Below are 15,636 nucleotides of genomic sequence, written 5' to 3'. Positions count from 1 at the left end.
TCGACGACGAGGGTCATTACAAGCACACAGTGAGAGCAGTTTACACTTCCCCACAGCGGGAGATGCAGCAAAGGTTGGCAATCAGAAAGTGCTCTACCATGTACCAAAAGTCATCTTGTTTGAAAATGAATACAAGTGTCCTTTCACATCTGATCTGGATTATTCCCACCCTTGTAACTCCGGCAAGATGCAGTCACCCGTCTGTCTCCTTGCTTCTGGCCCCACCAGGGCCCCAGTTCTGCTCCCCTGGGCCCGGCTCAGGCCAGGCCAGGCTCAGGTTCTTACAGTCTCTCTGGCACAAACCCTGGCATCATCTTTGATTCCTCCCTCTGTCTCGCACATGGCCTGGAAATGGGGGAGCCGGGCTGGGTGGGGACCAAGACTTGGGGAATTCTTGCATTTAAAGGTGGGGAGACAGGATCACCTGGAAAAGGAGGCAGGGGAGACCCCGGAGAGATGGCGTTTGTGAGGTCTTCTAGCTATGGGAGCAGCAGCAGTGACCAATTCTGCCACGTGGCTGGGTAAGGAGGGCCGAAGATGAATTCAGTGACTTTCATTGAATTCGCAAACACCGTTTCTTAGAGACGTAACTCTAAATATCCACTTTCTTTTGGAGATTTATTACAACTTCTTGTTATTTTATTCTTTTTTAAAAAAATTAATTAATTAATTTTTGGCTGTGTTGGGTCTTCGTTTCTGTGCCTGGGCTTTCTCTAGTTGTGGCGAGTGGGGGCCACTCTTCATCGCGGTGCGCGGGCCTCTCACTGTCGCGGCCTCTCATGCTGCAGAGCACAGGCTCCAGAAGCGCAGGCTCAGTAGTTGTGGCTCACGGGCCCAGTTGCTCCGTGGCACGTGGGATCTTCCTGGACCAGGGCTCAAACCCGTGTCCCCTGCGTTGGCAGGCGGATTCTTAACCACTGCGCCACCAGGAAAGCCCTAGGATGACTATTATAATCATTTCATGCTTTACACCTCACCTGCTTCCTAAAGGGTTTCAAGGCAGCTTAAAAATATAGGCTGTTGCGAAAGATTGACTTCTGGAAAGGTGAATCTTAGGAACCTACATCCCCACGAAAGCAGCAGAAATAATGACAAGCCAATAAGACCCAACCATTTCAGAACTCTGGAAATTAACCAAAGGTACAGAACAAACTAAAAAGCATACATTCGAGAAAAAAATTATCCTGAATTGTCCTAAGAACAGCAGGGTATGTGGTGGTGTAAATTAAGGCTATGACATCTGCCCTTCCTCCCCAGCTCAGTGGCATGAAATGTTGGCAGCCTCGCAGCCAACAGAGGAATGACCATTTTGAGAGCTCCACTAAAAGCCCGAAGCTCAGAACAGAGTCAACAGCTTGACCAAACTAGAAGTAACCTGGAAGATCTTCACTCCCCTGGTATAGTCTCTATTTGATTTGACACAGAGATGAGTTCTGAAAAAAAAACCCCTATCCGGGGCTTCCCTGGTGGCGCAGTGGTTGAGAGTCTGCCTGCCGATGCAGGGGACACGGGTTCGTGCCCCGGTCCGGGAAGATCCCACATGCCGCGGAGCAGCTGGGCCCGTGAGCCATGGCCGCTTAGCCTGAGCGTCTGGAGTCTGTGCTCCGCAACGGGAGAGGCCACAGCAGTGAGAGGCCCACGTACCGCACAAAAAAAAAAGAAAAAAAAAAGCCCTATCCTATTACAGAAAACACTAGCAATCTGCTAGTAATATGGCAGCTACACAGGCTATAATTTCAGCTGAGGTGAAAAAAGACTGGCCAAACATGTAAAAGGAAGACCTGGAGAACTAGATGACCATAGGGTACTTCAAAAAGCTCTGGCACATTCCTGGGCATGCGTAGGGCTGCATCCGTGCCCAGGAAGGACCTGGGAAATGGGCAAGCAGGCAACGAAAGCTAAACCATCTTGTAAACTGCCTACAGTTTCAAGATGGGCCTTTACAAACAGACCCCGTTGGCAAAAGGTGGTTCAGGGCATTGAAGATCGATAACTGGCTGATCCCTAAATGATCCTGACCTGCGCGACTCATAGGAAGCCAGGCTTTAAAATAACGAAAAGAACTAAAGCTAGGAGAGAACTCAGTGTGCACGCATTGCCAGGAATACAGAATCTACAGAATTAATCCAGGAAAGTCACACAATAAGTAAACAGCCACAAGAACAAGAACAAAAATGAAACAGCAGCAGCAAATTCTGTGTGTGTGTGTGTGTGTGTGTGTGTGTGTGTGTGTGTGTGAAAGAGAGAGAGAGAGAGAGAGAGCGAGCGAGAGAGAGAGATTCTCTTATCCTGATTTCATCACTGGTCATTTATTCCTGCCCCCGGGTAAGGGGAGCAGAAGTGCCCTACTCCCTGACCCCCCTCCCCTTGCCTCCGAACAGCAGGTGGACGACAGTGGTGTCTTCCCTGGTCCTTCCGCCCGCTGCTGTGGGACCCAGGTACCCAGCATCTTCTCTGCAGGTCCGGCCTGAAGATCCTCTATTTGCCTTCGAGGTGTGAGGGACACAGAGACACAGCGTGGCCCTGGTGGATCTGACCACCCTGCCCCTGCTCTGTCCTCCGTATTCTGCTTCCCTGATCTCCAAGAAAGACTGACATCTGCATTTTCTCTCCCTCTTTCTGTCTTTCCCAGTCTGTATCTTTTTTTCTGTCTCAATCTTTCTCTCCCCTTCCTCTATCTGTCTCTCTCAATCTCTCTCTCTGTTACTCTGTCTCTCTCTCTCTTCATCTGTCTATTTTAAGTAGTTGGCTCATGTAATCATGGGGCTGGCAATTCTGAAATCTGCCGGGCAGAAGGCAGGATGGAGACCCAGGGAAGAGCTGATGCTGCGATCTTGAGTCTGAAGGGCATGTGTAGGCAAAACCCCCTCTTCCTCAGGAAACCTCAGTCTTTTTTCTCCTACAGGCTTCACCTGATTAGATGAGGCCCACCCATGTCATGGAGGGTAATGTACTTTGATCAAAGTTCACAGATTTAAATGTTAATCACATCTTAAAAATACCTTCATGGCAACACCTAGATGAGTATTTGACCAAACACTGAGCACCATGGTCTAGCCAAGTTGATACACAAAATGAGTTATCACAGGCGTCACGTGAGGCTGAAATAAGAGCTTTTGTTTAGGGGACGGGGGAGCGGGGCGGGGGCTGGGAGTCTCAGCAATGCTCTCTTGTCCACTCTGGAGTCTTTTGGGGACAGAGGCTCCAGAGAATCATGGAGAAGCAGCAGCTCCCTCTGGAGGTGGTTAGAGTCAGGACTGCCACCCGGCACCGCAGACCCCAAGCTTCAGGGGGAAAGGCCAGTGGGTACACGGAAGACTCCTCCCACCTCCGTGCCAGGGCCTGCGAACCGGGAGCTGGGAGGGTGGTCTCCCCTCCCCTTCTCTGACTGGCAACACGAGGAGCAGGGATGGGCATGAGCCCCCGGGCCTGAACTGCCAGGCTGGCCCCGGGGCAAGTGGTGCCCCAGAGGTCAGGATCCACCAGCCCTTCCTTCTAGAAGGAGGTCAGGAAGCCGCTTCTCTCTTTCCTCTTTGCACCTGAGGATCCTTCGGGGTAAATGTCTGCTCCACGTACTGGAAGCTGCCTTGGAGGGTATGACAGAAGAGGTGTCAGGGGTGGGAGGGGGTCCAGCTGTGGCTGCAGGCTGAACTCTGCAGTTCCCAAAGCACCTTATCAGTGACGAAGGTGAAATATACATACACACGTGCACATACGCACACACGTATCTTCTATCACCCCGACTGCCGTGTTTTTAGTTGATTCCACTTCAAGAGGTGGCAGAAAAGGTGTGACTATCGCTCTCAACACCTAACTGGCGGCTATCGTACTGTCAGCAGCACCTGTGACTGTGTCATCAAGAAAAATCACCAATGATTCCATATTGCACTACAGTTGTGGCAGAGAGTCTGAATATGGTTTATTTTCATCATTAAATTTCATAAAATTATGACGCTTGTTGCACGCTCTGCTGGATTTTGCTTTATTTAATGCATTAATAAAGAAGCACACATATCCCAATATCCCAACTGCATCGTCTCTGAGATTGTCAGGATCGTATTTATGCATTTAAAAACATTATCCTGTGCCTAGTCACATCCTTGGCTGTTAGGACTCTATTCCAACATGTCACGGGGTGACCCCAAACGTGATTACACTACAAATGACACAGGCAGCCAGGCTAAGTTCACAGATAATCAAGGTCCTTAGAGACACATTCACCCAGGTTGCACTACCCAATGGAAACTTTATATTTTTTAAAAACTAATTTTACTGAAGCATAGTTGACTTACAATGTGTTAATTTCTGCTGTACAGTAAAGTGATTCAGATATATATATATATATATATATTCAGATATATATATATATATATATATACAGACACATTCTTTTTCATATTCTTTTCCATTATGGTTTATCACAGGATACTGAATATAATCCTCTCTGCTATACAGTAGGACCTTGTTGTTTATCCATTTTATATATAATAGTTTGCATGTGCTAATCCCAAACTCTCCATCCATCCCTTCCCCACCCCCTTGGCAACCACAAATCTGTTCTCTATGTCCGTGAGTCGGTTTCTGTTTTGTAGATAAGTTCATTTGTGTCATATTTCAGATTCCACGTTTAAGTAATATTGAAAACTTGCTTTAGATCTCAGTACTGAAGACTCTAGAATCCACATTTGGTTTTAGAATTGAAGAATCAGGCCTCCATTCCGGAAAAGGCAAGGTGTTAGAATTAAGCCCAGATCATGGACAAGACCACCCGCAAGTGAAGACTGAAGCTGGAGGAGCCAGGTGGCATCGTACCCGCGGCCCCTCCTCCCGGCTACATGTACTCATCAAAGCATTCAGGAACAATCCTTCCCTTGCATTGATTCTAGACTGTGACTTGCCAAATAAACAGGGGTTCTAGGGTCAAGAATGCAAATTTGGTTTCAAAATCAAAGCTCTAGATGCTCTGCCCAGAGGAAGAGAGAACTCACGAGGCCTTAGAATGAAGGCAAGACCAGGGACAAGATCCCCGGGATGAGCAGCCATGGGCATCGAAGTCACCCCAGAATCCTCTGGGGCCAGGACTGGGCACATGGCACTGCATTGGAGGTCCTGACCCTTGGCCTCACCACCCACCACTCCTTCTGGGTCTCACCCTTTGCAGCCATAGGCAGGCTTCCTGAAGAAGCTGAACAGCACTGCAGGAGCCACAGATCTGAGAAGTACTGCCTGGTCCCACAGGCAGCGGAGCTCGGAGCAGTTAAGACAACACGAACACAGACCGAGCCTGCGCCAGGCGCCAGAGTAAGTGCGGATGCTGGCAGCATCACCCCTGTGAGTGGATGCTTGATATTTATTTATTTATTTTTGCGGTACGCGGGCCTCTCACTGTAGTGGCCTCTCCCATTGTGGAGCACAGGCTCCGGACGCGCAGGCTCAGCGGCCATGGCTCACGGGCCCAGCCGCTCCGCGGCATGTGGGATCTTCCCGGACCGGGGCACGAACCCACGTCTCCTGCATCGGCAGGCGGACTCTCAACCACTGCGCCACCAGGGAAGCCCTATTTGAAGACTTTTTAACGATGGCCATTCTGACTGGTGTGAGGTGATACCACACTGTAGTTTGTTTTGTATTTCTATAATAATCAGCGATGTTGAGCATCTTTTCATGTGCCCATTGTCCTGTATGTGCAGACCACTCCTTAATCGAGTGATCAAGATTTGTGTCCCTGCAGGGGAACACACTGACCCACAGTGTCTCCTAGTAGGAAGCAATGGCTTCTGGAGTCTTATTGTCCCAGAGCATAAACTAATCGAGTCATGAGGAAATGTCAGACAAAACCAAGTCGAGTGACTCCTGTTAAGTAACTGGGTGTGCTCTTCGAAGGCGGACTGAATGGTGGTGATTCGGACGGAGAGAAGGCAGGCTAACTCGGGAAATACTCAGCAGACAATCTCACAAAGAGTTCTTTTCTGTACGTAGCATGTGCCACTTTGTTTGTAAGAAGGAACGCACACATACACACACAGTACGTAACAGAAGCCTGTTTGCCTGAAAAGAAGGTGAATAAACTGGTAGCAGCGGTAACCTCTGAGGAAGGGATGTAGGAGACAGGCCTACTTTTCACTGTAAATCCTTTTACCTTTTGTCTGAATTATTAAAACAACTCAGGTGTGCGATTTATGTAAAGTTTACTCTTTATTCATGTAAAAAGATGGCCCTTGAGCATTACGTTAAGTGAAAAAAAAAACCCACATACACAAAGAGAGTACATATCATAAAATTCCATTACACCAATTTCAAAAGTTGAAGTCTTTATCGGTAGAGTCAGAGGTCCGTCTGGGGGTCGGCCGCACCCTGAAGTGCGGCAGTGGCTGGAAGGGGTTCCAGACAGCCTAGGAACTTCTTGGGCGGGTCCTGGACACACTGTGTTTGCATGTTGTGGAAATCCGGCAAGCTGTGCAGTGCCCCCTACATGTTGCATTCCAATAAAAATAGTTAATAAAGCCCAACAGTATTGAGAAGGTCTGCAAGGCTCCTCATAAACCTCTGGACCATAAGCTTGGTGAGGAGGGGCTTGTTCACCATTTTACACCCCTCACCCAGAAGGGCGGAAGCTTCCTGACGTTCATGGAGTGTGTAGCGAGTTTTCTACCCACAGGGTCTCCCATTTCAGCACTGGACAGCTCTGTGTGCTTTTTCCATTTCTTTTTTTTTTTTTTTTGCGGTACGCGGGCCTCTCACTGTTGTGGTCTCTCCAGTTGCGGAGCACAGGCTCCGGACACGCAGGCTCAGCGGCCATGGCTCACGGGCCCAGCTGCTCTGCGGCACGTGGGATCTTCCCGGACCGGGGCACAAACCCGTATCCCCTGCATCGGCCGGCGGACTCTCAACCACTGCGCCACCAGGGAAGCCCACCTTCCATTTCTTGAATAGATACAAGTTTAGAGCCTGTGTTGTGTTTGGTGCTGAGAGATGCAGAGATGAATGAACCACAGGCCAACTTGGGGGGACTCACGTGTATCCAGGCACAGAAGGAATGACTGGACTGCAAGGTAGGAGGGTCACACAAATGGAATGCGGTGGAGAGAAGTGTGGGCCAGCTATGAGAGCCTGGCCCTGGAGCTGGATCTCGCAGGATGCACTGGAGGTAGACGTGAAGAGGTAGGGAGGTGCATTCAGGGAAGGCGAGACAAGGAGATCGAAGGTCTGAGTTAGGAAATCTGTTAATTGCAGCGATGAGCTTTCATTTATTAGGGTGCTCCACAGTGTTACAGGAAGGCATGGTTTGTTAATGGGCTTAATTTAAATGGAGGTGTGGACTCTGGGCCCTTTCATCCCCAGAATCCTGGGGCTCTGCTTTGTGGACAAGAAGGGCGGGGCAATGATGCAGGGTCAGCCAGGGGAAAATAACCAGGAGCGCTTTGACTCTTACAGCATTTTGAGGTGGGCGGGGCAGGTACTGCTTCTAGGCAGGATGTCCTGACATTTAGAGACAACCATCGTGACATCCTGCATGTTAGGGCTCAAGTTACAAACACCACACATTTAACTAAAAACAAAACAAACATTTCTAATATTAACAACATCATAAAATCATTCATAAGTGGTTGTTTTTATATTTCTTTTTTTTTTTTTTTGGCCGCACCGTGTGGCTCATGGGATCTTAGTTCCCCGACCAGGGATTGAACCCGTGCCCTCGGCAGTGGAAGTGCAGAGCCCTAACCACTGGACTGCCAGGGAATTCCCTGCTTTTATATTTCTTTTGCAGTATTATTTCCTGCAAGCAAATTAAAATTTGGGAGAGCATCAATCAGTGCTTATCAAGGTTCACATATTAAACATTGTTTTGTTAGGAATTTCAGAAAAGTATAAAAATGAAAATAAGAATTGCTTGTATATTACTATCCAGAGACAATCATTCTTTGTAGCTTGCTGTGTTTTCCTCATTTTTATATACTATGTTATATGCATTATGCTTATTTATTAAAGGCTAAATACAATATTACATGGGAAATATTAAACAGTATATATTATATGCTCTATTTGACATTTTATCTAATATATACATTTGTCTATATATTTATGTGTTCCGTATACAATGGAGTCCAAATTTAACCAGGTACATGGAATACTGGATAAAGTAAATAGGAACTGGCATTTAAAAATCAACAGACAAAGGAGGTGCAAATTTAAGACTGATTAAAGTTTACAAAAACTCTGGAGCTCTGTGTTTCATTTTGAAATATGAACTCACAATGCATTTTTGCCTCTGTACTATATACACAGACATACTTCCTTCTATTGTACTTTGCTTATTGCTTTGCAGATACTGTGTTTTTTACAAATTGAAGTTCTGTGGCAACCCTGCATTTTGAGCAAGTCTATTGGCGCCATTTTTCCAACAACATTGGCTCACTTCATGTGTCTGTGACCACATTTTAGTAATTCCTGCAATATTTCAAACTTCCTCATTATCATTTCGTTATGATGATCAGTGACCTTTGATGTTACTATTGCAAAAAGTTTATGACTCACTGAAGGCTCAGATGATGGTGAGCGTTTTTTAGCAATAAAGTATTTTTAAATTAAGGTATGAACATTGTTTTTTTAGACAGAATGCTACTGCACACTTAACAGACTACAGTATCGTGCAAACGTAACTTTTATATGCAGTGGGGAACCAAAAAATCCGTGTGACTTGCTTTATTACCGTATTTGCTTTACCGTGATATTCACTGTATTGCAGTGGTCTGGAACTGAACCGGCAGTAGCTTTGAGGTACGCCTGATGTGAAAGATTTTCGTATATTATGATGTTTTGGCATCTTGAAAACCCTTTCTGGCTGAGGAGAGACTACCCTTCCTGGATCAGCCATTCCTTAGAGACAGCAAAGGGCCCATCCGGGAGCAGACCTGTGATATAGAACTCCCCCATCCAGAGCCAGACCCCCTTTGCCTGGACCGTGCCTCCCAGGAGGCAATATTCCTCTGCATTAATCACCCAGAGGCCAGGCACCAGGCAACTAGGGACCACATCTACAGCCCAAAGCCCCCCGGAATTATTCAAACCAGCCATTCCCGAGCTGTTTGCTCTGCCCTGCCCTTTTTCCCCAAGGAGACCCCAATAAAGGCGGTGGCCTCGGCTATCCCATCACTTTCGCTTCTGCCTCCTGTTCACCATGGTGTTTCCGCTGTGGCCCTGTGTAGTGTTCTGGGTCTCCTGTCTCTAGGACCTGGGACTGTAATCAACTTTGTTTTCCCAAGTCTCTCCTTTGTTTCCTCTTGCGGCTGTACTTGACTGACCATCTCATACAAGAGCATAGAACGGCCTTTAAAAATACATATATTTCCTCACTCTGTCCGTCATGAAGGTCTAGAAACCAAATCCAGCTCAATTGACAGCCTTTGTACCCAGCCTACCACCTCTCAGACTGTGGTCTCCCCCAAACCACTGCCCATTACAAGGAGCACTGACTCCAATGAGAGATGGCCTATCTTACGCTAGAAAAGGACAATACGGGATGTCTCATCTCACCAGAAAGCTAGTGAGACTACCTGAAAGCTAGACTGGCAACTACCTGTGTCAGGACAAAGGGTTAAATACAAAGTTCTTTTTTCATGGAAATTTCCAGCTGATAAGTGAGGAATGATAGACCCGGAACATAATCATTTTGTAAATAACATCATCAGCCAGATACCGTGTCTCTGATAGAAACACACAAAGACATTCCGGAGTGTGACTGGGGCTTTAGATCTGGAGGACTCACTAAATGGTGCCATCGCTTTTCTTCCAGGAGGGGTCAGATTGTGAGAATAAGACCAATGCTCTTGTTTTCCCAAAGAAGTTGGGTTCATATCACACATCATCTTACAACAGAGTGTTTAATAGCAGTATCTTGTGAGCATTTTGCTACAGGCATTGTGCTTCTCACAAGGACACAGGACTGGGCTGTGATAGAGGTGAAGACACCGGGCGTGGCCCCAAGGCATTTAATACAGGGAAGACACACTGAGAACAAACTCAGTGACATAAAGTAGCCTTAAATTCGTGCCCTGTGAGTTGCAAGCATCGTCTGAGGTGAGCAGAAGGGAACCGTCAACCTGAACTCTCTCCGTCACACCAAACTGCCTCTACACCAAATTGCGTCCTGATCTCCACCGCTATTCATGTGTAAGTTCGTATGTTCGTTCGTTCGTTCGTTCGTTCATTCATTCATTCAGTAAATGAGGCGCAGTCCCTTCCAGGCACTGGTTGTGGCTGTGCAGGGTGTGGAGAGAAGAAGGATGTTGGTGGGAAGGTACGTGCTTACGCAATCAAACCAGGCTAGGAGTGAGAGTCCGCAGATGCAGCTTTGCTGAGAACATCCTGGACCCAGCCCTGGAGTAAGCATCTTGGACGCAACCTGGGGCGCTGGGGCGCTGGGGCGCTGGGGCCCTGCGTTGTGGCCTGGCCTCTGCTGCCCCCTGCCGGCGATGCACTGCTCTGCGGGCACTGAGCTCCTTTCTCACCACTAGCGGAGGATGCAAGGCCCTGGCCTGCTGTTGTCAAACCTCAAAGGACAGTCTTTTTTCAGTGACCAACAGGCTGCCTTCTTGAACTCTGTAAAAGGAGTGTCTTTCCTGTTAAGAGGGAGTGTATTTTCCCCAGATTCCCTGACATTTGTTTGCCCCAGCACATCTGAGTGTCCCTCTCCCCTGAGGGTCTCAGTGAAACGCTTTGTTACAGAGATTAGAGCTGGAGGGGCCTCAAGGGTGTGCAGACCCAACGTCCTGCCCTCACAGGCTTTACAGCTGAGGGGCGGGACCCCCGAGTGGGAAAGCACACCGTCAGCTAGCTAGGGGCCGGGCCAGGCAAGGGAGCTGCCCGTCCTGAATTTTAACCCAGGGTCCCCCAGTAACTCACATGTCCTCAGAAACTCAGAGAGGGTCTGAATCTTCCCCTGGGAATCCTGGGGAGAGGACCAGGGCTGGAGAATGTGGGCCTGTGTGGCTCTGAGCTCATTTGTCCCGAGAGGGTGGCTATACCCCTCAGCCTGATTTGCTGTTTTGGGCACCATCTTCCTTGCATTGCCCCTCAACTGACATTATAGCTTTTCACTTTTTTTTTTCTGGTTTGATTTGTCATCCTAAATTAGAAATAAATCCCAGAAAACGAGTCGGGATTATCTTAAAGCAAAAGGACAGCTTTATTCTTCACAAGGTTTGCAAACTGTGACCAAAAGTACGTTCCCGGGGAGGGAATGGGCCAGGGTTGGGGGATTTTTAAAAGCAAAAACCACAGACGCCACCGTTGAGAGACTTGCAAAAGGGGGTTGGATGGCCCTTGTAGCTTGACCATGTTTGGCTGTCCTTGGAGCTTCTCTTTGGGAACTTTCCCAGGTAGGACCCTTAGCAGAATCAGAAGTCCTTATAGGATTTGTTGTCTCTTGGTGGTTTTTCTAAGAACACAAAGTATGTGACTGAACCCCAGGTCTGTCTTGTCTGCTTGGTTCCATTTTATTTGGGGTCTCTGTTGGCCACACTGCACCTGTTTTTCTACTGATATGTTCTTTCTGAAGGGGATTCCTCTTATTTCATTTTTCTTTAGGGGATTTTATTTTATTTTTTTATGGATTGATATGAAGCAATATCTTATTCTTTTTACATTTCAGTGTTCCTAGTGACTTGAATGGAATAAAATAATAATCAATGTTTTGAGACTGAATTTTTTCCCCCCGCTGAGCATCACGCCCCGGAGTTCCATCGACGTTGTCGCACGCTTCAATGCTTCATTGCTGTTTTAAAAAGACAATTTTAAAAGAGGAGTTTTGGGTTGACAGCAAAATTGAGGGGAATGTATAGAGATTTCCCATATAGCCTCACCCCACACATGTGTAGCCTCCTCCATTATCAACATTCCAAGCAGAGGGATACATTTGTTACAATCTATGAACCTACAGTGACATGTCATCATCACCCAAAGCACATTGTTTACCTTAGGGTTCCCTCGTGTGTTGTGTGTGCATTGTATGAATCTGAACGATGTATAATGACATGTATCCACCATTATAATATCACACAGAGTGGTTTCAATGCCCTAAAAATCCCGTGTTCCATCTAGTCACCCTTTCCTCCCCCCAGCTCCTGGCAACCGCTAGTCCTTTTACTGTCTCTCTGTTTGAGAAAGTATTTCTCTTTTGCTTTTGAAGAATAATTTGGCAGAGTACAGAATTCTAGGTTGGTGGGTTTTTTTTCTTTCAGCTCTTCATATATTTCATAGTTTGCTTGCATGATTTCTGAGGAGAAATTGGATGTAATTCTTATCTTTTCTCCTCTATAGGTAAGGTATTTTTTCCTCTGGCTTCTTTCAGCATTTTTTCTTTATCTTTGATTTTCTGTAGTTTGGAAATGATTTGCATAGGTGTAGGTTTTTTGTTTGTTTGTTTGTTTTTGACTTTTATTCTGCTTGGTGTTGTCTAAGCCTCTTGGATCTGTGTTTTGATGTCTGACAATAACTTGGGGGAATTCTCACTCATTAATGTTTAAATATTTCTTCAGTTTCTTTCTCTCTTTCTTTTCCTTTTGGTAATCCCACTAGGTATACGATAGCTTTTGTAGTTGTCCCACAGTCCTTCGGGATGCTGTTCTGCTCTGTTTCTTTTCAGACTTTGTTCTCTTTGCTTTTTAGTTTTATGGGTTTCTACTGATATATCCTCAAGCTTGGAGATTCTTTCCTCAGCCATGCCCAGCCTACTAATAAGCTCATCAAAGCAGTCAAAGAAGTCTGGGCTTCCCTGGTGGCGCAGTGGTTGGGAGTCCACCTGCTGATGCAAGAGACACGGGTTCGTGCCCTGGTCCGGGAAGATCCCACATGCCGCAGAGCGGCTGGGCCCGTGAGCCATGGCCACTGAGCCTGCGCGTCCGGAGCCTGTGCTTCGCAACGGGAGAGGCCGCAACAGTGAGAGGCCTGCGTGCCGCAAAAAAGAGAAAGAAAAGCAGTCATTCTTCATTTCTGTTACAGTGTTTTTGATTTCTAGCATTTCTTTTTGGTTCTTTCTTGGGATTTCCATCTCGCTGCTTACATTGCCCATCTGTTCTTATATACTGCCTGCTTTATCCATTAGAACCCTTAGCATGTGAATCACAGTTTTAAATTCTCTGGTAATTCCAACATCCCCTGTCATGTCTGGTTCTGATGCTTGCTCTGTCTCTTCAAACTGTGTTTTTTTTTTTTTTTCCCTTTTAGTATACCTTGTAATTTTTTCTTGATAGTTGCACATGACATACTGGGTGAAAGGAACTGCAGTAAACACGATGCCTTTAATCTCGTGGTGGTAAGGTGTAGGGGGAGGAGAAGCATTCTATAGTCCCATGATTAGGTCTCCGTCCTTTAGTGAGACCACACCTCTGGATTGTGAACCTTAAAAGTGTTTCTGTTTTTTTTTTTTTTTTCCCTTCTCCCTTAGGTGGGGCAGTATAGCCAGAAGGGGCTGGAGTTGGGTACTTCCCTTGGTCAGTTAAGCTCTGATCAACCCCAGCAGGTTAGGCTCTGGTTAACTACTTTCTCCTTGTTAAGAAAAACTGAGCGCTCTGATGTATTTCAAAATGGTTCCTTTTCCCCTCCCTCTACCGGAAGTACAAAGGGATTTTTCTGTGATATTTACTGTGAGAACTTGGCTGTGCTCCTGGACGTCAAATTCACAAACGTGTAGGGGCTGCCCTGTGTCCCTCTGGGGTTTTTAACTCTCAGTCCAGCCCACGCCTAGCCTCCAGTAACTCATGACCGTTCTGGTTTTCCTACCTTGACTGGTTCCCGTGGAGGTTTCTGCTCCAGTGTACCGTGGTTTTCTGTATCTGCCTGCCCAATTTTGGAGCAGAGGTTCAGCACGTGACCTCATTTCTCTTACGGCTCTAAGAAGAGTGGTTGATTTTTCAGTTTATTTGGCTTTTTACTTGCTGTTAGAAGAGAAGGGCTACTTCCAGGCTCCTTACATGCCAAACCAGAAAGTGTTCAGTACTTTTTATTGCTGAATAATATTCTATCATATGGAATGTACCAGAATTTGTTCAGCCATTCACCTATTGAATGGCATCTGGGTTTCTTACAGTATTTTTTCTATTATAAATAGAGCTGCTGTGAATATTTGTGTACAGGTTATATGTGAACATATGTTTCTATTTCCCTGGGATAATGCATAAGATTGTAATGATTGGGTTATAAGGCAAGCGTGTGTTGGGTTTTGTAAGAAACTACCAAATCGTTTCCAGAGAGGCTGTATAATTTTACATTCCCCATTGATACATGTGAAATCCAGCTTCACATTCTTGCCAGTTTTTGGCATTACCACTCATTTTCATTTAAACTTTATTTTATTTATATTTAAAGGTATATATTGATGTCTCACTGTGGTCTTAATTTGTATTTCCCTAATGGTTAATGACATTTACTTGTGTTTATTTGCTCTCTTATTTGGTGAAATATCTTTTGCTTTTTTTCTAATTGGATTGTTTGTTTTACTTTTGAGTTTTGAGAGTTCTCATATAGTCTTTATATATGAGTTCTTTATATATTCTAAATACGAGACCTTTATTGGATAAGTGGCTTGCAAATATTTTCTTTCAGTCTGTAGATTTTTTAATCAGCTTAATGGACTTTCAAGGAGCTAAAGTTTTAAACTTGATTAAGTCTAATTTATTAAGTTTCTCTCTTATGAATTGCGTGTTGGTGCCGAGTGTAAGAGCGTTTTTGTTAATGCTAGGTCCCAAAGATTCTGTTTGGTTCTAAAGATAAGTCAGTGAACAAAACAGACACACAACCTTTCCTGTGGGGTTAATTTTCTGGGGGCAGTGGGGTGAAACAGTCATCACAATAAACACAGTAATGTATAGCGTGCTAGTTGGTGAAAAGTTGTAGGAAAAACAAACAGGGAAGGGTGGGGTGCCTGTTGGGGAGACTGCACTTTGGGCGGGGGGCCGCATTTGAGCAAAGGCCTGAAGAAGGTAGGCGACTGGGCCTCATGGAAACCCGGGTTAGGGCGATCAAGGAGGCCAATGCGAAATGAAGGAGATGAGAAATGAAAAGAAAGCGTGAAATGAGGGCTTCCCTGGTGGCGCAGGGGTTGAGAGTCTGCCTGCCGATGCAGGGTATACGGGTTCGTGCCCCAGTCCAGGAGGATCCCACATGCCGCGGAGAGGCTGGGCCCGTGAGGCATGGCCACTGAGCCTGCGCGTCCGGAGCCTGTGCTCCGCAACGGGAGAGGCCACAGCTGTGAGAGGCCCGTGTACCGCAAAAGAAAACCAAAAAAAAAAGTGTGAACTGAGAGATGCCTCTCCTGGGGTGCTTGAACATACAATCTGACCCCCTCCAGGATTCTCACCCATCTCCTTAGAGAAGGCCTTGATGCTACGTGCAGGGGGCAGAGGGTGGATTCTGGCTGCCTCAAAGCTGAGCCATCGCCCAGACCACAGGGCAGGGCACATCGGGACTGGAAGTCAGGATCCAGAGGAACTGTGCTTGGGATAGATGAGATTTCCTGAATGACGGAAGTCAACTCCCACTCTTGGAGGTCATCTGTGAATACCTCTTTTATTACCTGGGGAGGCTGGCAAGCATCCTCTTGTCTCACAGGAAAAATGCAAATAACAGCAATACCATTTT

This window comes from Phocoena phocoena, chromosome 9 (assembly GCF_963924675.1).
Source record: "Phocoena phocoena chromosome 9, mPhoPho1.1, whole genome shotgun sequence".
Lineage (NCBI taxonomy): Eukaryota > Metazoa > Chordata > Mammalia > Artiodactyla > Phocoenidae > Phocoena > Phocoena phocoena.
Note: the sequence above shows the minus strand (reverse complement) of the source record.